This window comes from Lactuca virosa, chromosome 7, assembly GCF_052849685.1.
Source record: "Lactuca virosa cultivar CGN04683 chromosome 7, Lactuca_virosa_CGN04683_v6, whole genome shotgun sequence".
In the NCBI taxonomy this organism is placed as follows: Eukaryota; Viridiplantae; Streptophyta; class Magnoliopsida; order Asterales; family Asteraceae; genus Lactuca; species Lactuca virosa.
The window spans coordinates 174,776,225-174,798,655 of record NC_136432.1 but is presented as its reverse complement, the minus strand read 5'-3'; positions in this window follow the sequence as shown (position 1 = coordinate 174,798,655).

Sequence of the window (22,431 nt, the reverse complement as noted above, 5' to 3'; positions counted from 1 at the left end):
TGAACCTACAACCCTTTCTGATAAACCCTTAACTAGAAGAGTAAAAATTCCATTCCATTGTGGTGGAAGGCAGGATTTCTTGAACTTCGTTACCGTGGTGAGGACATCAGTATACCCCATATCGTAGAACATTGTGAATAACTGTGTGGTGGTGATGGAATCAGGATTCACCAAAGAATCACCAGTAGGAAGCCCTAACAGTGAACAGAATCGAGCCTTAGAGACGGAGGTCTTGTGAGTGAAGATGTCGAAAAAGATCCCGTCTTTACGTTTTTCATAGACGGCAGAGGTATACACCTGAGAAAGCAAAGACATTGGCACAGATTCCACCTTGGTGAGAGCATTTACGAGTGGTGAATATTTTAGACATTCCACCACTTGTAGCATATAAGAATCATAGAGGAAGGGATTCAAGTCGATAAGAAGATTCTGATTCGGTTTGATGACCAACAAATTCGATGAGGCAGTTTGTTCATGAACTGAAGAAGATTCAGCCATTGTTGCTTGTTTGAAGAAGAAGATGAACAGTATTATCGTCGTTGTGTTCTTGACAAAGTTGTAGTAAATGGTAAAAAGGTGAGAGAGGAAAGTCTGAACCTTTTATACGATTACCATGAGAGAAAAGATCTTGACTAATGATTCCACGATCTTCGGAAACGGCGCCTGAAAAAGCGCGATTTGATAATTGTGTTTCCCTATGAAGACGTCATCAGGCGTGATGGTAAAAACCGTTTCAAATTCACGCGCCCATACCAATTCTTATCTGGTGACTCGGTTTGAATTCTTATCTATTTACCGCATCTTCAACTTCAAAGACTCTTCAAATTCATTGACCAACTGTGACCCATCCAATCGATTCAAATAAGATGCATATCGTTCAGTCTTTAAGAGAATGCACAATGATAGCATATGAAACCAAACTTTTAAATATGAAAATAGCCATTAGTAACCCGAACTAGACTTGTGAAAATCACGTGGATTCTCGTGCAAGAGTGTGCCAATAAAAAGAAATAAAGCAAAACTATTTGTGGGAATATAAGTGATGTCAATTAAGACACGAAACTGTAGATCCCGGGCACGAATCTCTTCCTTCAAAGTCAAGAGAGACTTAGAAGTGTCTGTGTGGTTTCCCGTGAAAATACGATCAAATGTTTGTAAAGAAACATTGAAAGGCTTATTTTCAAAATAAGGCTTTAAAGGGTGGTTTAACTTCACCCGAACTTTAGTGCTTGAAATAAGACCGAAAGTTGGATAAAGTACTTGTGAGACCGATGTGGCCTGTTGAACAAGTAGGTTTGATAAAATGTTCAGTGACTTGATGAATATTAGAAATCTCAAAAATAAAATAAAATCGGATCCAATGGGAAGAAACGTCTTGGTGTTAGACAATTTCATAAAGATCACGCAAAAATAAAAAGAGATTTCTTGAGGTAACAAGTAATAGCTTGAACATTAGAGCGTTCACCGTCAATTCATTTAAGGTCTTGGATAATGGGTTTCACTTAGCACGTTGTGAACGAAACTAAGATCATTAACACAGATGTTGTGTAACCATAAACCTCAGTGGTAATTGTTGAGAGTCTCAAGGGTTACGTTTATGGAACGAAACATAATGGAGAAATGAGTGGAAATGGTTAAGGAACCGAAAGTACCTATGCTATACGAAAAGGACAGAGCAGACAACTCTTGACTCAATATGAGAAGAGTAAGGTAGCTCATGACTTGAGTGATTTTAGCAGCCTGATTGGGAAGAAACGATTGGTATTTATCGAATCATTAAGGCTTCACTCAGAGTCTTGGAGGCTTCGGTCTACATGCAGCAGCATGCTTCTAGGGACACCTAGCTAGTAGAAAGATAAGAAAGTTATACCTGCCCCAACATCATTTTGTGTCGCATCTGTGAACTTGAAACTAGGTAAAAATTGAGAGAAAAAACTAAAAACAAATAGAAATATTTTTGTAGTTTTGGATTTTTCTGAAAAATAATAAAAACAGAAAATAGAATATTTTAGGATTTTTGTAAATTCTGAAAAATAATAAAAACAGAAAATAAAATATTTTTGAATTTTTGTAATTTCTGAAAAATAATAAAAACAGAAAATAAAATAAATACCAAAGTAAATCAGGCGAAAGGATAAACAAGTATACAAAAATATACAACCGAATTCAATCCTAAGATAAGATGAAGCGAAATGGGCCGAGCGGTCGGTTCATTTCGGTTCCCGAAAATTCCGCAACCGAAATAGACCGAGCGTTCGGTTCATTTCGGTTCCCAAAAATTCTGGATCCGAAATAGACCGAGCGTTCGGTTCATTTCGGTTCCCGAAAATTCCGGAACCGAAATAGACCGAGCGTTCGCTCTATTTCTCTTGTACAGTTTTAATGAGAAGAAAGGGGTTTCGGTACTGACTCGGCTTCCATCATTCCCAAGCCTTGGAGTATCTTATTAAAGCTTGCTTCAGGTAAGGCCTTGGTGAATATGTCAGCCGGTTGATCAGCAGATCTAATGAAATGGACTTCGATATTACCATCTTCAACATGGTCCTTGATGAAATGGTATCTTAGTGCAATATGTTTCGTCTTGGAGTGTTGCACTGGATTGTGACAAATTCTAATTGCGCTTTCGGAGTCACAGTAGAGAAGAATCTTCTTCATGCTTAGGCCATAATCCCTAAGTTGGCTTTGTATCCATATGACTTGTGAAGTACAGGATGCTGCGGGGATGTACTCAGCTTCGGCTGTAGAAAGAGACACGCAAGTTTGTTTCTTTGATTGCCAACTGACGAGTTTACCATCAAGGAATTGGCACCCGCCAGTCGTGCTCTTTCAGTCCAGTCCACATCCACCAAGATCAGCGTCAGAGAAGGCTTGAACAAAGAAGCCGGATTTTGCAAGATACCAGAGACCGAGAGACGAAGTTCGCTTCAAATACCGGAAGATGTTTTTCACTGCAACCATATGAGGTTCTCTTGGGTTTGCTTGAAACCTGGCACAATAACAGACAGAGAACATAATATCGGGTCTACTAGCTGTTAGATACATAAGAGACCCTATCATCTGACGATAGAGTGTCACATCAACAACCGGTTTTTCCAGAGACGGTGTTAACTTTGTGCCGAATGCCATTGGAATCTATACTTTAGCGTCTCCCATCATACCGAACTTCGCTAGCAGAGTCTTCATGTAAGCCTCCTGATTAATAAAAATGCCTTCTAGTCTGTAGATTGTCTAAAGTGTTTAGGCATAGCACAAGTTTGCTGCAGAGTTCATGAGTGCTTTGATAAGATTAAAGTATTGGATTAAACCCACGCTCACTTGAATCACTTCATGGATTTATCACGGGTGATTAGTGAGACGATAACATTGTATGTTCTTGAAACCGAGACGTGTGAGTTGTTATTTGCTGGTCGGTTGCACATTGATGATAAGTAAACGCACCAGTAACTTGGTGTTATAAAACTTATTGTTGTGTGTGATTCGATTAGTAGGTACAAGCAAGCATTTAAGTCGGAGTTTATCCATTCCTTTTACCCAAAGTGGGATAAAAGCGATATCTGTGGGCTTCTCGATGATTTAGTGATGACACCTAAGTGCTTGGCCAAGCCGGGATTAAGTTGATGTGTTTAATTGTAGTCTATTGTCAGTCGTCATAAATCAGATGTCGGGAAACAATACATAGACAGAGAGAATGATTTAAATCCATGTCTCATGTCTGTACGATATCTTGTAGAATGGAGGAATATATGATCCCTTATCTAAAGGACACGCGTATCTGATAAGATCAGAGTTAACAGCGGCTTTTGAAAGCTACGATTGTTGATCAGGTTCTGAAGTTATACAAAATAGTTATTAGACTTATCCAAGTGGGAGACTGTTGGATTAGTGTCTAAGTCCATAACTATTTTGGTATGTACTTGACCCGATTATGAGCATGGTCCTTGTGGGTTGCCTTCACCATAGCAATATGTAGGATGAGTTAAGGAGAGAAAGGTTTAATTATGATTTATTTATATATTATAAGAATAATATATTAAAGGAGAAATAATATTGTTTAATTAATATTAGTCAAGAATTAATAAAGAATTAATTCTGTGGCTAAAAGAGATTAATTAAACTTAGGGTACTGGAGTTGTAATTATAAGATAATTACAATTGGGCTATGGATCACCTAATAATATATAGGTTGGACGAATTCTATGGGAAGCCCATTAGAAATCGTCCAAGGGATATGTTAAAGGAGTCCATGGGCTGCTTAGGGCTTAAGCAGTCAGATTAGGGTTTCCTAGTTGCAAACCCTAATAGCCTACATGTATATAAAGGACCCCTATGCCCCAAAAACGTGGCTAAGTGTTCCTTTAGGGTTTCCAGCCGTTTTTGGTGCCTCCCTTCTCCTCCCTCTTCATCCAAGTTGCTTAGTGGTGTTTGTGACTCCATTAGAGGTGCAACACTTGAGGCACTAAGCTTTCTGAAGCCAAGGATTGATTGTTATTTCTATATAACAATCAAAGGTAATTACTAAACCCTTATTTCAGTTCTTATATGATAGATCTAGGGTTTATAGCTTTGGGTATTCAATTGCATGTTCATTAGACAAACTAGATCCAAAGCTATTAGGGTTTGCATGTACACCATAGGATTGATGTATTGCTCGACACCCATCAGTGGTATCAGAGCCTAGGGCTGTTTCTTTGATGTATTTGATGCTATATTTGATTATTCATGCTTAAAATCGAAATTTTTTTGGTTTCTGGGGGCTGGACTCGCCGAGTCCATGGCTGAACTCGCCGAGTCCATAGTGAACTCGACGAGTCCAAGCCTGACTCGACGAGTCAGAGAGTCAGATGGAGCTATTTTCGGGATTTTGACCTATTTTGGCTGTGGATAGTTACCTAAAACGTTTTTTTATTAATAAAATCCGATTTTTATCAATATTTGGAGATTATCCTTGCCAAAATAGAAGATAATTGTCAAAATTTAGATAATCTTTTGTTTTATTAGATAAAGATTGATTATTTGTAATTTAGATTTGAATTATCTTGTGAAAAAGTTTCAATTTTCCCCTTCAGGTTTTATAGTTTAAATTTGAACTTAAAAGTTTTGTTTTTGAAATTTAAATAGTTAAACCCTAGTGTTTTGAAAAGTTTCAAAACTTGTCCTCAAGTTTTGGAATTTAAATTTTTTTGATTAAAAGTTTTTTGAAATATTTAAATTCTAAACCCTAATGTTTTGAAATGTTTCAAAACTTGCCCTCAAGTTTTGGAATTTAAAAGTTGATTAAAAGTTTAATTTTGAAATGTTAAATTCTAAAAACCCTCGTATTTTGAAAAAGTTCAAATTCCACCCTTATGGTTTTATTTATTATTTAAGGTGTATAATTAAAGGAGATTTTATAAACCCATAAAGTTTTGGTTTACATTTAATTAAAATTAAAAGTATAATTTATTAGATTAGACCACCTAGTATTTTAAAAGTGTAAAATACACCCTATACTATATATAACATTAAAAGTCTAATATTATATATATGTATGAGTAAACAGTCAGTCTTACCGTTAGTAGGCCTCATTCACGAAGCTGGTCTATAAGGGGTGTTTAAGGAAGTTGCCTATAAAATGGCGATTGAATGGGTATCCACTCTTACCCACCGCATTCTTGACTGGTGGAGGGTCGTTAGCCGAACGGGTAGGATAGGACGAAACCTTCCATTAAAAGTATAATGAAGTACAAAGTAACTACATGCTTTTACAAATTCCCAAATTCTAGTTACTTTAGCAAAATGTGAAATTGTATGCTAATCCATGGAATTACACTTTGTACCCTTGTCGAAACGTTAGTGGAGCGCGTGTGGTTAACCGGCACACTAATTTGGGTTTGGCATTGGTGGCGAAGGGTGGCTCGATGTTTATCATAGATCAATGGAGCATGTGTGGCTAACCGGCACATTGATTAGGTGATAGTAGCATTGGGTGCACCATGTGATTCGCATGGTTATTCACACCTTGTTTGTGATCCTCGGCATCCCAGTCGCAAACTTGAAGGGCATAATCGAGATTAAACATGCCATTGAAAAGTTCAATGAATCTCAAAAGACCTAGGAGTTTATATTCATTTAAAACTTAAATTTCTTTTCCGTTTTTCATGGTGGAAATTGGTAAATCGTCATTTACCTACCTTCAAATATTCTGCAACTAGATTACGGCATCCCTCTTCTAAGTTGTAGAGTATTGTGTTGGATCCTAGCCTTGATGTTTCGTTTGGGTGTTACATCAAGGACTCTAATCAACTTGACTTGAATTTCTCCCGTTTTGTAGATGTCTGAATCTAACAATGGTCTTCCCAAATCCATTGGAACAAGCTTTCCAAATGAAGATGGCGTTCCAAGATACGATCAAGGAAATGAGAGTCATGCTTCACTTCCTCCACCTCCTCCAATTATTCTCCCTAACCCACAAGTTCAAAGGATTGAAAAGTTCAAGCTCACTCAAGCCCTATTGGCAAGTAAACACGAAGATGGGAAACCTGTGTGTGCACACGTCTTGGAGATAAAGTCACACATTGATAGGTTAAGGATGATGGGTGTCGATATCTCAGAGATGTTGGCTGTTGACTGGGTTCTTCAGTCGCTTCTTGAATCATATAGTGAGTTCGTTAGAGAGTACTATATGATGATCCATGACGTGACCCTCATTGATTTGACCTATTTGCTTATAGCTGCTGAATCAGCAATGATTTGGCATGCTGATCAAGAAATTTGTCTGGTGAATCAAACTCCCAAACTTCGATGGACATTGAAAATGGTGACATTGGAAATCCAGAAAAGGTAAATTCTGAGATAGTTCCTTGTGCCATTCCAAAAGAGTCCATTTGCTTCTACTGCCAAGAGAAGGGGGCATTGGAGACGAAGCTGCCCTGTTTACCTGAGAGATCTAAGAGATGGGAGAGTCAAGACGTATGGCTCTACTTCAGGTAAAATCCACTAACTAACTCTGTAAGTTCCTATTTTTTGATTCTTGACACATGATGTGATAAGATTACATTTGGTGTTTTTGCATGATCAAAGAAAAGAGAGGAAGCTTAAGGAAGAAGCGTGCTGAATCTGATCATGAAGAAATGGATTTCGATCGCATGGATTCGAAGATCAGATTTTTTGAGCTGCTACTCTAGAGTTAGGATAGAATGATAAGAAATATGAAATAGCATAGTTTTTCAGTTGAATTGCATTGTAAGGACAAATTTTTCCGCAATAAAATAAATTTTGATTTTGTCTTATTTATTTATCCTTGCAATGGTGTGTATGAAAAATTGATGTTTAATTGTTTCTATTATTAGCAATAATGGATTTGATTCTTAATTATGTTATTTGTGGAAATGTCGAGAATTTGCGAAATAAGGGAAGATTCTCATCGCCCAAGTTTCAATTGGACAGAAACTTGGAATCATACAACTAGGTTGTGTGATGAATGAGAAACTTCATATTTGGAAATTAGACTAATTCTTTGGCAAAGTGTCAAGAGAAGAACTTGGAGATCGAGTACACTAGGTTGTGCGTTGATCAAGTCCACCACAAGAGTGATAAAGATATTCGTCATGATTTACTAAAGTTTAGTAAATATGGTTATACTTATAAGATTAAGTATAATTCTGAGTTGATCGAAAGAGTTTCAATCAATAGCAGAACGAATAAGAAGAATCAAGTAGGCAGAAAGATAAAAGTTTCTCTATTCTAAGAAGAAGGGAGAGTACCTTTTATTGTGTTTTATGATAGGTCTTAATGATTAAGAACTATTTCTCAATTGGTCCTCTAAGTGAGTCTTAGTGCATTTGCATGTCTAAGAAGAGGAATCGAGAATTATGGAAATAGTTAAATCAATAAGTCAATCATACTTCGTTCCAATATCAAGTCTTAAGAGTCATACTCCAAGATTGTGACTTGAGTGACACGTCTTTAGTAGGTTTATAACACTCAACAAATGTGGAATTGGAAAAAGTCTTCTTATTCCTGCACATTTGAGATTGGTAAGTTGTGATGTCTTGGATAAGACAAAGACCAACTAGAACCAATTATGTGAAGTGATAGTCTTGATAAAAACTACACTAACTCTTGAATATTTGTTTTGTCAAGGAATGTTTCTTGACAATAGAATCTTATATGTCAAGGAGTCAGTGGGAGTCTTAATGGTCTTGAAAGGTTTCAAGAACAAATCAAGAGTTAAACATAGTTGATCATCATTAGCACACGACTTGAGGTTTAAAGCCTATCGTGGATGACATACTCTTTTTCTGTGCCATTCCAATTGAGTTAATTATGCATGTAAGTTCTATGAGTTCTCATGTGAATGCATAAAGACAAAGCACCTTGATCAATGGAAAGTACATTGATAAGTAAGGATGAGTTGCTAAACCACTTGGAAGACATGGTGGGCACTCGTGTTACCATGAGGCAAGAAATCGAGATTGAGCACGTTCGGTCCATATGAGTTTGGATTTGTCGCAAACTTTGGTTTTGGCAAATTCACATGGATAGGAACACATACACTTTAAAATCTAAGTGTCATGAGGCTTCCCTCCTTCATGAAAATGATTGTGAGGAAATGCTTTCACTAAGAGAGATTTTAAGAAGATAGCAATTGTGAAAAATTGTATTCTCAAATTCGATTATGATTACGGCATCCCTTTTCATAGTTCGAATTGTGAGATTTGGCAATTGGTCTGAACATTTGAGACTTAGTAACATAAATTCTGAATTGTTTAGACACACATGTGAGCTATCTAAGGCAAAGGTGTATGAGCTTAAAAAGCTTAGATAAAGGCTTATCAAAGCATTAGGTATTAGAAATATGAACTTAAGGAATGCAATAAGCATTGTCTTCTGGAAGTTCAATTGTTTTCTGAATACATGTCAAAGCTAGTGGGAGCATAAGTGTTATGCTGGTAAGAAAATAATCATCATGTTAGTGGGAGCATGATTATTATAGTAAGTATTGCAAGTTAGCAATATTAATTATTGAAAACAAAGATTCATTTTGCAAAGTTGCAAGGGTTGAAAAGTTGTTTTGCTATAATTAAGGGAGAGAATATTATACTTCGTTTCAAAATTCTAAAGCTTAGATCGAGAAATGTTAATAAATTTAGTCAAGGATACATAGTGCATTCTCAAAATTCGATTATGATTACGGCATCCCTCTTCATAATTCGAATTGTGGGAACACGGCACATAAATTATTATGGCAGAAGGATGATAAAGTATCACGTCTTTATGTGAGACATTATGCATCGTGTCCAATACGTTTCGAGTATAGGATCGATTGCATATGCTATAATATTTGACCGTTCTAAAATTTTCCAAATGCCTAGGGAAATAAGAGGGAAAAAGGGACTAGAATCGATTTTGACTAAAATAATTAAACAACTATCAAAGAACGATCTGAGGTTCACTGAGCATTTGTCGCTTGTGAGTAGTTGGAAGTTTAGTACTGGATGGACTATATTGACATTATTATGAATAGATAAGATTCTATTAAGAATGAGTTGTCATATAGCAAACATGGAAATGTTTCCATAATTGGGAGTTGGAAATTAAGAATTTATGTCTAGATTAGAAAATTTTATGCAAAAAGGATGTTCAAAGGAATGTACTTTGAGTGAGAGAAATCACATCTATATAATTGTTTTGTAACAATTTCCGATAGAATACCTTGTAATTTCATTAGCCGGGTCTTGGTAACTTTTATGCTATGACATTACGAAAGAATCATTGCATAAAATGTTAGAATCTGACATATTCTAAAAGTGGTAAGAATTTGGTATTCTTATACTAATAATAAGGATTGGGGATTGTGAAATGAGTTTCATTGGAAACGTTTTTCAATTGATCTATTTCACAAAGTATGGACCATAGGAAACCAAAGTGTGCATGCTTGGAGCATGGGACAATTGTGGTTATAATTCGAGTAATAAGTAGATTTTCTGAAACAGTAAGCAATGAATAATGAGCAATCAATATGGTGTTTAAATAAAAGTGTTTTTATTTACGCTCAAAAGCTTTGGGGCCATATAGGATTAATATTATTATTGTGTTTCACTTTGCATGTTTTGACTTCCAGAATAACTGGGTTATTCAAACCTCCACAGTCGGTCATACGTTGGAAGTAGGTATGAAGGAAGACTGTCATGAATCTGTCTGCAGATTGTCTAAAGTGCTTAGACATAGCACAAGTTTTCTGCAGAGTTCATGAGTGCTTTGATAAGATTAAAGTATTGGATTAAACCCACGCTCACTTGAATCACTTCATGGATTTATCACGGGTGATTAGTAAGATGATAACATTGTATGTTCTTGAAACCGAGACGTGTGAGTTGTTATTTGCTGGTCGGTTGCACATTGATGATAAGTAAACGCGCCAGTAACTTGGTGTTATAAAACTTATTGTTGTGTGTGATTCGATTAGTAGGTACAAGCAAGCATTTAAGTCGAAGTTTATCCATTCCTTTTACCCAAAGTGGGATAAAAGCGATATATGTGGGCTTCTCGATGATTTAGTGATGACACCTAAGTGCTTGGCCAAGCCGGGATTAAGTTGATGTGTTTAATTGTAGTCTATTGTCAGTCGTCATAAATCAGATGTCGGGAAACAATACATAGACAGAGAGAATGATTTAAATCCATGTCTCATGTCTGTACGATATCTTGTAGAATGGAGGAATGTATGATCCCTTATCTAAAGGACACGCGTATCTGATAAGATCAGAGTTGACAGCGGCTTTTGAAAGCTACGATTGTTGATCAGGTTCTGAAGTTATACAAAATAGTTATTAGACTTATCCAAGTGGGAGACTGTTGGATTAGTGTCTAAGTCCATAACTATTTTGGTATGTACTTGACCCGATTATGAGCATGGTCCTTGTGGGTTGCCTTCACCATAGCAATATGTAGGATGAGTTAAGGAGAGAAAGGTTTAATTATGATTTATTTATATATTATAAGAATAATATATTAAAGGAGAAATAATATTGTTTAATTAATATTAGTCAAGAATTAATAAAGAATTAATTCTGTGGCTAAAAGAGATTAATTAAACTTAGGGTACTGGAGTTGTAATTATAAGATAATTACAATTGGGCTATGGATCACCTAATAATATATAGGTTGGACGAATTCTATGGGAAGCCCATTAGAAATCGTCCAAGGGATATGTTAAAGGAGTCCATGGGCTGCTTAGGGCTTAAGCAGTCAGATTAGGGTTTCCTAGTTGCAAACCCTAATAGCCTACATGTATATAAAGGACCCCTATGCCCCAAAAACGTGGCTAAGTGTTCCTTTAGGGTTTCCAGCCGTTTTTGGTGCCTCCCTTCTCCTCCCTCTTCATCCAAGTTGCTTAGTGGTGTTTGTGACTCCATTAGAGGTGCAACACTTGAGGCACTAAGCTTTCTGAAGCCAAGGATTGATTGTTATTTCTATATAACAATCAAAGGTAATTACTAAACCCTTATTTCAGTTCTTATATGATAGATCTAGGGTTTATAGCTTTGGGTATTCAATTGCATGTTCATTAGACAAACTAGATCCAAAGCTATTAGGGTTTGCATGTACACCATAGGATTGATGTATGGCTCGAAACCCATCATCAAGGGCAGTATTTACCGTCTTCGGTTCAATTTTGGAGACAAACGAATTAAACATGCAGAATTCTACTTGAGAGAATAAAGCAGTTTGCTTCGCCTTCAATTGAGAGTTTATTCAAAACCCTATACGCCTTTGAAGTAAGCGAATAACCAAGAAAGATCCCTTCATCTGCCTTGACATCAAACTTGTTTCAATGCTCTTTGGAGTTGAAAATGAAGCATCTTGAACCGAACACATGAAAAAACTTCACATTGGGTTTGCGATTATTCAGAATTTCGTATGGAATGATGGAAAATCGCTTGTTGATGAAGGTTCGGTTCTGGGTATAGCATGCAGTGGCTATAGCATCAGCCCAGAAATATAGTGGTAGAGAGGCGAAACTCAACATGGTTCGGGCGGCTTCACACAATGAACGGTTTCGCCTTTCGACAATCCCATTCTGTTGTGGAGTATAGGGAGCAGAGAAGTTGTGAGACACCCCCTTTTCAGTTAGAAATTCTTCAAGGTCTTTGTTTTTGAACTCTAGCCTGTTATCACTTCTTATGTTTCTCACCACCTTTCGCAGTTGCACTTCCACTTGCTTGATGAAAATCTTTAGCTTAGGAGTCGCCTCTAATTTCTGTTTAAGAAAGAAAATCCAGGTGAAACGTGAAAAATCATCTACAATTACAAGTATGAACTTACTACCACCGATGCTTTCGATTGTCGAAGGGCCACATAAGTCGATGTACAGAAGCTCAAGGGGTTCGATGATCTTTGTATTAATGCGAGTAGGGTGACTCTTCCGGCTTTGCTTTCTCATTTCGCATGCAGCACATAAATGTTCCTTATCAAATTTGAGAACTGGAAGTCCTCGCACGTGATCACCAAGCACCAGTTTGTTAATATCTTTGAAGTTGAGGTGCGAGAGCCTTCGGTGCCACAACCAACTTTCATCTGAGTTAGCCTTCGACAACAGGCATATTGCTGGCTTCCCTTTAATTGGATTGAGATTTAGAGGATACATTTCTCCTTTGCGCTCAAATTTCAATAGAACTTTCTTCGTTTGTTTTTCAACTATCTCAGAGCCTTCATCATCGAACGAAACTTTCAATCCGGTTCCCACAACTAGTTGAGAGACACTGATGAGGTTATGTTGCAATCCCTCCACGTATGCTACCTTTCGTATTGAGAATTCACCATTTGTGATCATACCATACCCTTTGATCATGCCATATGAATTGTTCCCATATTTGACACATCCACCATCCTTAAGGGACCGAAACTCCCTTAGCTCTTCCTTTCTTCCTGTCATATGACGTGAGCAGCCACTATTAATATACTATTCATCGTCAAACTGCTCGTCACTTATAACCTGCAAAAATTAAGCAGATTTAGGAACCCAAAGTTTCTTGGGCCCTCGTGAGTCTTTTACAGAATAGGGAATTGCAACAGAAAGATCGATCATATTTGTTCTTTTTATTAAGGTGGTGTCATCTTTTCTTTGGATGGTAAAAACTTTAATTTTGTTGTTCGCTTGTTTTGGTTGAGGTGATTCACATGGTTTATTTTTAGTTGGTTTGTTAGTCTTTTGGTCCCTAGGGTTAGCTGGAGTTTTCTTAATGTTGACTTCAGAATTCGCGATGAGCTTTCCCTTTCCTTTGATATACTTCACTTGGTTCGTCTTTGGTTGGGGATTCTGGGTTTTAGGACCGAAATTGGGCTTTCGGTTCTTGTGACTACTAGTGTTGGGACCGAAACTGGGCTTTCGGTTCTTGTGACTGCTAGTGTTGGGACCGAAACTGGGCTTTCGGTTCTTGTGACTGCTAGTGTTAGGACTGAAACTGGGCTTTCGGTTCATCGGACTGCATGACTGGCAGTGACTGTACGAAGGAGACGTGGCTTTTGATTTCTCTTTCATCTTGAGATTCGAAGCCTTTTTAGAGGGAACATAAGTAGCATTTTGGGATTGCCAAAACTGTTTCCTCTCATTTAGATTCTTTAAATATCTTTTGTTCCTCTGGCGTTTTTGTTCTGCAAGTTGCTCTTGGGTCAAGTGAATATTAGCTTTGGATTTCGTCTTCTTCTCATGAGCTTCGGTTGTCGTTGATGATTCGCTGGAAGCTTTTAGTGGTTCTTTTAGTATTTCTTTTGTACCACTTGTACTGGGTTTTTCGAAACTTGAAGGATTGTTGATCGGTTCAGCCACGTATCTGCCCTTGACTCTCCATGAGGTTCGCTCCGACAGACCAACTGTTTCGTCAGCGTTGTCATTGGGGGCGGACCAGAAGTAATTGTCGCAACTTTCAGCATTATCTTTGCACCTTTTGATAAACAACTACCTTTTCTTTGAGGACCTTGGATTTGTCCTTGGACAAGCGAGCGTACCCAACCGAATTTTCCGATATGAGTGGTTTCACGGGCTCGGGTTCGTTCTTAAGAAACTTAGAACAATCAACCACGTCTTCTACAGATATTTTGCTCATCTCACTGTCATCGTCAAATTCAGAAGTGGTTTCCATATTAATCTTATGTGCTGAACTTAATTTGACATTCGATGAGTCAAATTTCTGTATGGTCTCGGCCTTGATTTTTTAATTTGTCATTTTCGTCCAATAGATTCTTAGGCATGCTTTTGTGTTCTTTGGACTCAATAAAGGCCTCAATTTTGTCCAGTCCGTATTTGTAGGTTTCGAAAACCTTCTCTGAAGACACAATAGATTCACACTCATAACATTCAGCATTGACTTCAACCTCCTTGAATTCAAGGAAGGTCAAAATCATTTTATGAATCTTTTTCCCTATTTCACAATCTAGATGCAACTGGGTGATATTTGTATATAAACGTTTAGCAATCAAACAAAAAATATTCCTTTGTTTTAAAAACTTCAAATTGTCACGTTGCAAATAAATAAGTTCATTTCTAGCCCTAACTAACTCCGATTCCTTCTACTCTATCCACATCCTTCTTTCCTCACTCTTGGAAGACACCCTGCTGAGTTGATCAGTTAAGTTAGCATTCGCTAGACATGTTTGCATTAGACTTCCACTTAAATTAGAAAACTTGAATTTTAATTCGTTTAAGTATTTTTCATAGTTGGTTACTGGTATTTTAAGTGATTCGAGAGTGGATTGTACCTTCTTGATCAACTGATCGCAATCGTTGATCCTTTCACTCACAGGTTTGGCAGCGAAACATTTATCTTCCTTTTGCTTTGCTTCATCATGCTCACCTTCGGTTGTATATCCCCTCATTTGCGATATTCCAGTCGTCACCATTAAGCATCGTCCAACAGACTTCTCACTTTCTTTCTTCGCCACGAAGGCTCTGCCATGCGAGGGCTTTCGTACTTCATCATCTTCGGAATCGGTAGACCAGACCTCCACGCCACTGAACTCATCATCATCGCAGTTTTCCTGCACAATTAAAGCATTCATAGAACTTTTAGAGGCTTTCTTCTTATTAAGCTCCTCCAGCTTACGCTTGTAGTAAGCTTCATCATCTTCACCATCCTTCTTTTCAAACATCTTTCTCAGCATGCAATCCTTAGCAAAGTGGTTCTTGCCGTGATAGTAGTTGTAATCATATCCTGAATCTCCCATAAGCTTGCTCTCCTTCTTTTCTTCGTCCTTTTGAGAAATGTTCTTGGTCTCCTCTTTCGTCTTTTCAGAACTGTAGCTTCCCTGCCAGTTTCGGTTCTTGTTGACAGAGAACTTTTTACGAGCAAACTTCTTTGGGTTGGTAACCATCATTGCGTATTCTTCACTTGTCAGATCGCATTCTAACATATCTGATTCTTCCTCTTCTTCTGTTATATTCTTGCTTTTAGAAACAAGGGCCAAGGATCCCACACCCGAAACTACTTTCACTTCTTTTGACACGACGCTTTCATGTGATTTGAGAATACCCATCAGTTTCGCCAGTGAATAGGATTTAAATTGCTCATGAGCCTTCACAGTCGAGACCACTGCCATCCATTCGGGTTTTAAGCCATTCATGAATGTAACTTTTTGTTCTATCACCTTCCTTTCAATACCATGCTTGATCATTTTGCTAAGAAGATGGTTGAAGCGATCGAACGTCTGAATGAGTTTCTCTTCTGGTTTTTTTGGAAAGCACCGAACTCAGAGAGCAACAGGGTTTGGATTGAGTGCTCTAGATCCTCATCAGTGGAATACAACTCTTTCATCCTATCCCATATTTCTTTTGCTGTAGTGCATGAGCTTACTAGACGAAATGTGCCAGATTGCAAAGCGAATCTAATCATTCTCATGGCTTTGACATTACACAACAGCTTCTCTTTCTCGTCTTGAGGAATCTTCTCCACATCTATCAAGAGTTGGTTATACTCCTTTTGAGTCTTAATCGTTCTATTCGTTCCAGAGTGAACAAATGGACCCAAGGTAATCGCATCCCAGATCAGATAGCCATTGTCTTCTGATCCAACCACGTAGTCCTCGAAGTGGTGCATCCATACTTCATAGTCTTGAGTGTAGATAATGGGAATCCTAGTAGTGCATCCAATGTTGTTGGAGATGTTGATCAGATTGGTTTGAGCATCGTCGTGAGACATGATGACCTTCTTCTTTTATCTGCTAGAATCAGACTTGTAATGTTTAACTTAGGGTTTTATCAAACACAAGAAACACCGTCGATAATGAAACAACGGCTCCTATAGATTCGATAAAAGCGAAAACCCTAAAGGATTCTTCAAACAGAAGAGATGCGTATGTATTACACAGTCTCCTGCTCTGATACCAATTGATGAGAATAATGCGCTATTAGATTGACAGATTATTAACAGATAAACAAATATAAAGTAATAAAAGAACACGAGAATGAATCAAACGAATGTCGAATGATTAGATTATGCTCCACCTCAGAAGAGCTCGATGAAGAACTTCGATTGTAGAGGTATGCTAGGGTTACAGTGCAATAATAGCAAAACAAACAAATGAGAAGCGTAATAATAACTAAGCATGCATGCACTATATATACTAACCCTATAGACAAAACACGGTTGGACAGGCCCAAACCGTTAATACATGATGGACTATAACACGAGCCCAAAGACGCAACACCCCAGACTCAACACTGATGATACCCAGACCTCAAGTCTATCTTGGAAAACCAAGATGCGCCCTGCAACTGATCAAAGAGATCATCTATCCTCGGGAGTGGATAATGGTTCTTCACCGTCAACTTGTTCAACTCCCTACAATCAATGCACATCCGGTGTGAACCGTCCTTCTTCTTGACGAAGAGGATCGGTGCTCCCCATTGAGAACTGCTCGGTCAAATGAACTGCTTGCCTACCAGTTCCTGCAGCTGTGATGACAGCTCCTGCATCTCGGGTGGCGCCAATCGGTACGACGCCTTGGCGATAGGGGCCGCACCCGGCACCAGATCGATCCGGAACTTGACCTGCCTCTCCGTAGGTATCTCTGGTAACTCCTCTAGGAACACGTCAGCAAACTCTCTAACTACTGGAACCTCTGAAGCTGGAGTCTGATCCCTGACCCGCGTATCCACCACATACGCTAGATAACCCATACACCCGTACTGAATATACTGTCGAGCCCTGGCAGCTGAACAAAACCCTAATCCCACTCTGGTGCCCTCGCTATATACAATCAGTTCTCCCCCACTTGGGGTTCGAACTACTACCCGCTGACCCTCGCAATCAATCATAGCACCGAATCGACTAAGCCAGTCCATCCCCACAGTCACACACACATCCCCCATGGGAATCGGAATCAAGTCTATCTGGAAATATACCCCCAAGATCTCCAACTCACAGCCTCGGTAGACCGAAGAAGCAGAAACCCCGTGTTCGTTGGCAATAGAGACTCGCAACGGACACTCTAGCTCGCCTACTGGCACACTGAACTCCCTACTAAATGGCAATGATACAAATAACTGACTCGCCCCCAAGTCAAATAAAACCAATGCAGGCAAGGAGTTCACTAAAAACGTACCTAAACACAGGTATAGAGAGATAAGCATAAAACATATAATATCAGTAAGATAAGGGATAGAAACATACCAGCAACCACATCCGGTGTTGCCCTGGCCTCCTTTGCGGTGAGTTGGACGGCGCGCCCCTGAGCCTTCGGGGGCTCTACTCTACCTGACCTCCCATCCGTAATCCTCAATGTAGCTGGAGCGGGAGCCTGTTCCGGCTTAGCGGCAAGCAACGGACAGTTGGCCTTCAAGTGGCCAACCTGATCACAATGATAACATAACCTCATACTCGGAACCGTGGCGGGCTGGCAACAATCCTTCGCATAATGCCCCTCCTTGCCACACGTGTGGCACCCACTAGCAGCTCGACAAACCCCAGAATGACCCTTGCCGCACTTTCCACAAGTGCGGCTCTGCTGACCCCCGGTTCTAGAATCAGCGGTCTTAGACCGCTTCGGCGTCGGCTGTGACTATACTGGGCCTGTCGCTGCTCCCTCAACTGCAGCTTAATCTCCAACTCACGCCGCCTAGCGGCCTCCTGTAAATCCAGTAGAGTATCACATCGATGTGTGGCAACAAACTGAGGAATTTCAGTCTTGAGCATGCTCATATAACATGTCATCTGGGCCTGCTCAGAAGCAAACTCCAGGCAGAACATCGCCCTCTTAGTGAACATGCAGGTGATCTCCGTCACCGACTCCCCATCTTGTCTCAAAATCAAAAACTCTTGAGCCAAATGTTCTCGCTCGACCCGTGGAATGTATCGAGCGCGGAACATATCCCTGAACTGCTCCCAAGTAACAGCATCTCTCTGATCATCAGTGTACGACCCAGTCGTCAATCTCCACCAGTCCTTGGCCCCGAGCCGCAGCAGGTTCAGGGCACATCTAACCTTCTGGTCAGTAGGACACGAGCAAGTAAAGAAACACCCCTCCACATCAGAAATCCACCTCATGGATTTGATGGGGTCCTAAGTCCCATCAAAAGTAGGGGGATTAGTGTTATCGAAGTCCCTGTACTGGAAATCCCGATTGGCTCCTCCTCCTCGTATCGTTGTTACAGATGATGCAGCTGCAGCGGCAGCCATCTCTGCAAGGGCTGCGTAACACTCGTCGAAATACTCGGCCATGGCGGTCTTAATAGACCCAAACATCTTCGGTAGCTGTTCCCGGAACATAGCGGCAACCTCATCATGCAGGATCTCTCGAATCCTGGCATCTAGCTCCTCTATCCCCATTTGCACCACAGTCTCGGGTGTTGTTGGCCCCTCCTGGCCTCCGTCTCCTGATCCTGATCCTGACCCGGATCCAGTTACAAAGCGTCTCGTAACCACCATTCTGAAAACATACCAAGAAGATATCAGATAAGCCACATAATAACAGGGGACCAACTTCCAACTAAACCCTAGGGGTTGCGACTTCCTTGCTACGCGTATGGGTCCTGTGCTTTCAGTAGTACGGGCCCATACTACCTTCCACACCTACCCATATTTGTCTCAAGTATCACCACAACACCCTAACCATATATATATATATATATATATATATATATATATATATATATATATATATATATATAAACATAGCGAGCACTCAATCCTCACTCCTAGAGGAATTCTAAATATCTCATAACTTGCCTTCCAGCCTCGCACGACCCACCCATCCATGAAACTTCCACCAACCCTGCAGCACTAGTGTATGCTAGTCATACATAACGCTGGACCCTGGAGACTTTCGCATACCTGATCCTACCCTAAGCCCTTCATCAAACAAGAACAGGAAATAACGCCAAACCAAACATTCTCAGGCTATAAGATCTTAGTTATGTACGACCGTGATACATACACTAAGCAACTACAGTAATGATGTCAATTTCATATAGAGAAAACCCTAGGCTAGCAGGCATCATGTAATCAGGCAATTCTATCATGCAATTCATGAAGATCCCTAGCCTAGTACTAGCATGATGCTCTAACATATCACAATATCAAATAATTGTATGGTATTTTGGGATCTACTTACTGGCTCCGGCTGATCGTACACCCTGCATCCTCCTTTGATACTTTGAAAACCTTTTTGAAAATCATTTTAAAAATCCCTTCCTTGGTTTGAGACTGGATTCACACAAGTGTTCCTCCAATTCACTCAAACCAAGGCTCTGATGCCAACTTGTAACACCCATAAAAATCATGACAAATTTAAACTTTTAAAAACATTTCAAAACCATTAATTATTACAAAACTTGTTTTCAAAATGTATAATATCAGAGTATCCCAGAAACAGAATATCCCAGAAACATAAACATAAGTATGAGGAGTTGTACGATCACACCTTTGCCTTGTCGCGATCCCCTGATGTACCAGAAACAATAAACTGAAAATGTAAGCCCAAGGCTTAGTTAGTTCCCCCAAAATACTGATACACTGCATATAACACATATACAAATAACAGCATATACTGGGTCCACAACTTTACAGTCTGGATTACACCTGGGCCCATTGTGTAAGTCTGGATTTCCTTACGGGCCCACAGCTCACATCTGGATTGCCACCGAGCCCACGGTACGAGTCTGGTATGCCCCACCTGGCCCTCAGCTCGTATCTGGAATGCTCCCGAGCCGACAGTAGGAGTCTGGCATGCCCCACCTGGCCCTCAACTCGTATCTGGAATGCTCACAGGTTTGTTAGTTACCGCACGGAGCAGTATCACCTCAACCCATCCCACATAATATGTCGACATATAATACAACTAATGTGCATACAAGTAATCACATAATAATACAGGTAGTCCTACAGATCTACCTAACTCGCATAGCAACTAGCATGCAACACTAACTCATACTCAACATACTACCAACTGCTAGGATTTTATATCTAATGGGCCGGCCTTGGTGCCTTAGACCCTTTAGTATAGTGAGGTAACTCACCTCGCAAGTAGTGTTGAAGTACCGAAAACCTCTTATCGTTGTCTCACCGGAAATCCCGAACTATCATATAATAAATACCAAGCCAATACACAACATAACAGTCTTGACTAAGGGTCCACACAATCCATCATGTCCATTCTCTTTATTTTGCCAAGTCCATAACCTTGAAAGTCCTTATGCAAAGCCTATTATTAGCCTAATTTACCAAATTGGGCCCAACTCCCTAATTGGGCCTAATTCCAAGATCCATTATCAAAACTTGGCCCAAAACATCATATTCATAAAGTCCAGCAAAGGCCCAAATCCAGCTAGTCTATAAACAGCCCAAAACCCGAAGCCCAAATGTCAAAAGCCCAACAGAGGACGTACGCGGGGAGTACTCCTCTGGTACGTTGGGCGTACTCATTCTGATGTTGACCACCATCGGGGTGGTTGACCCAGTATGTTGGGCGTACTGGATTTACGCTGGTCGTACGTAGTGTTTTGCTAAAATCTTAATAAGTGCTTAATGGCTTAAGCACTTAAGCCCAAACTTCAGATCCAGTAACTAAATATGCCTAGGGCCCATAAAGTCACGAACTTTATCACTTTGGACGTCCAGAAAGCTCTTAATACTTGGTCTTAATCCATTAAGACCTTCCTACTCCATGCATGGGACATCTTAAGCCATTGGGACCTTAATTTTATCACTCAAAACCCCCTTCAAGAGTCTAGAAGGACAGTTTATTTAGTCCAAATCCCATCATGCACCATCTTGGGACTTTTTGGGACAAGAAATGGTTCTTAAAGCAAAAATGGCAAGATCTATACATATATGCATAAAGTTTGAAGTTTTTACCTTCTGGAGCTTCTAGGGCACAAACCAACTTCAGATCTACAAGCTTGATCTTCTTCTCCAACTCCTTGATGCAACACCTTCTTCTTAAAACACTCAAGAAACACTCAATAAGCTCACACACTCAAGGAAATGGCTAGGGTTTGGGGAAAACGACTCTAAGCAGTGGAGGCTGAGGTAAGGGAGGGTTATGTGCTCATAATGTTGTTTATATAGCGCCCAAACCCTAAATAATAGGGTTTCATCCTGACATAAGTACGCCCAGTATACTAAGGCGGACCTTAATATGCTTAGTGTACTCTTATGTACGCTCAACGTACTCCTCCTTGACCCAAGGTTGCAACCTTGGCCCTTATACTTATCTTGGCTCTACACTTCCAACCCAAAGGACTACAAATGACAAAGTAATGATAGAAAAGGGTTTGGAAATACCTGCAAAATCTCGGGATGTTACATGATTAATAAACTAATTGAAAATTATGAAAAACTAATTTGTTAATATATTATATAATTAATATGTTAATTGGAAATAGATGATTGATTTGTTAATTTATTATATGATTAATAAATTGATATGAGATCAATAGTTAAATGATTAATTTGTTAATTTATATGGTTAATAAATTAATATGAAATCAATAAGAATTAACTGACTGTTAATCAGAATTAATCTAGAATTAATTCGAGATTAAATAAAATTAATTAAAGCTGTAAGTGGTGAATTTTAATTGTTTAATAATTAAACAAAATAAGCAATTATAGAACCCTCCATGGTAATACGGTTTTGGAGGGATTCCTAGGGTTTCTGGAAGCCTCTTGATTGCAGATAAGGAAAGGATTTGAATTGGGATTAAATCTATTATTTAACCAATTCAAATATGGCTTTGTCTACAAGTTACCTAAACTATAAATAGGATCCCTTGGGAGCCAAATTTCTTGCACAACCTTTCTAATAGGCTTATGAACGAAATTCCTTCTCCTCCCTCTCTTTCCTCTTCATTCTAGGGTTTTTAGGGTTTTAGGTGTGAGTCATTGAAGGCATCATACTTTTGGTGCTAGCTTTCCAAGATCTATAAAGGAAGGAATTTAAGGAATTGTTTACTAT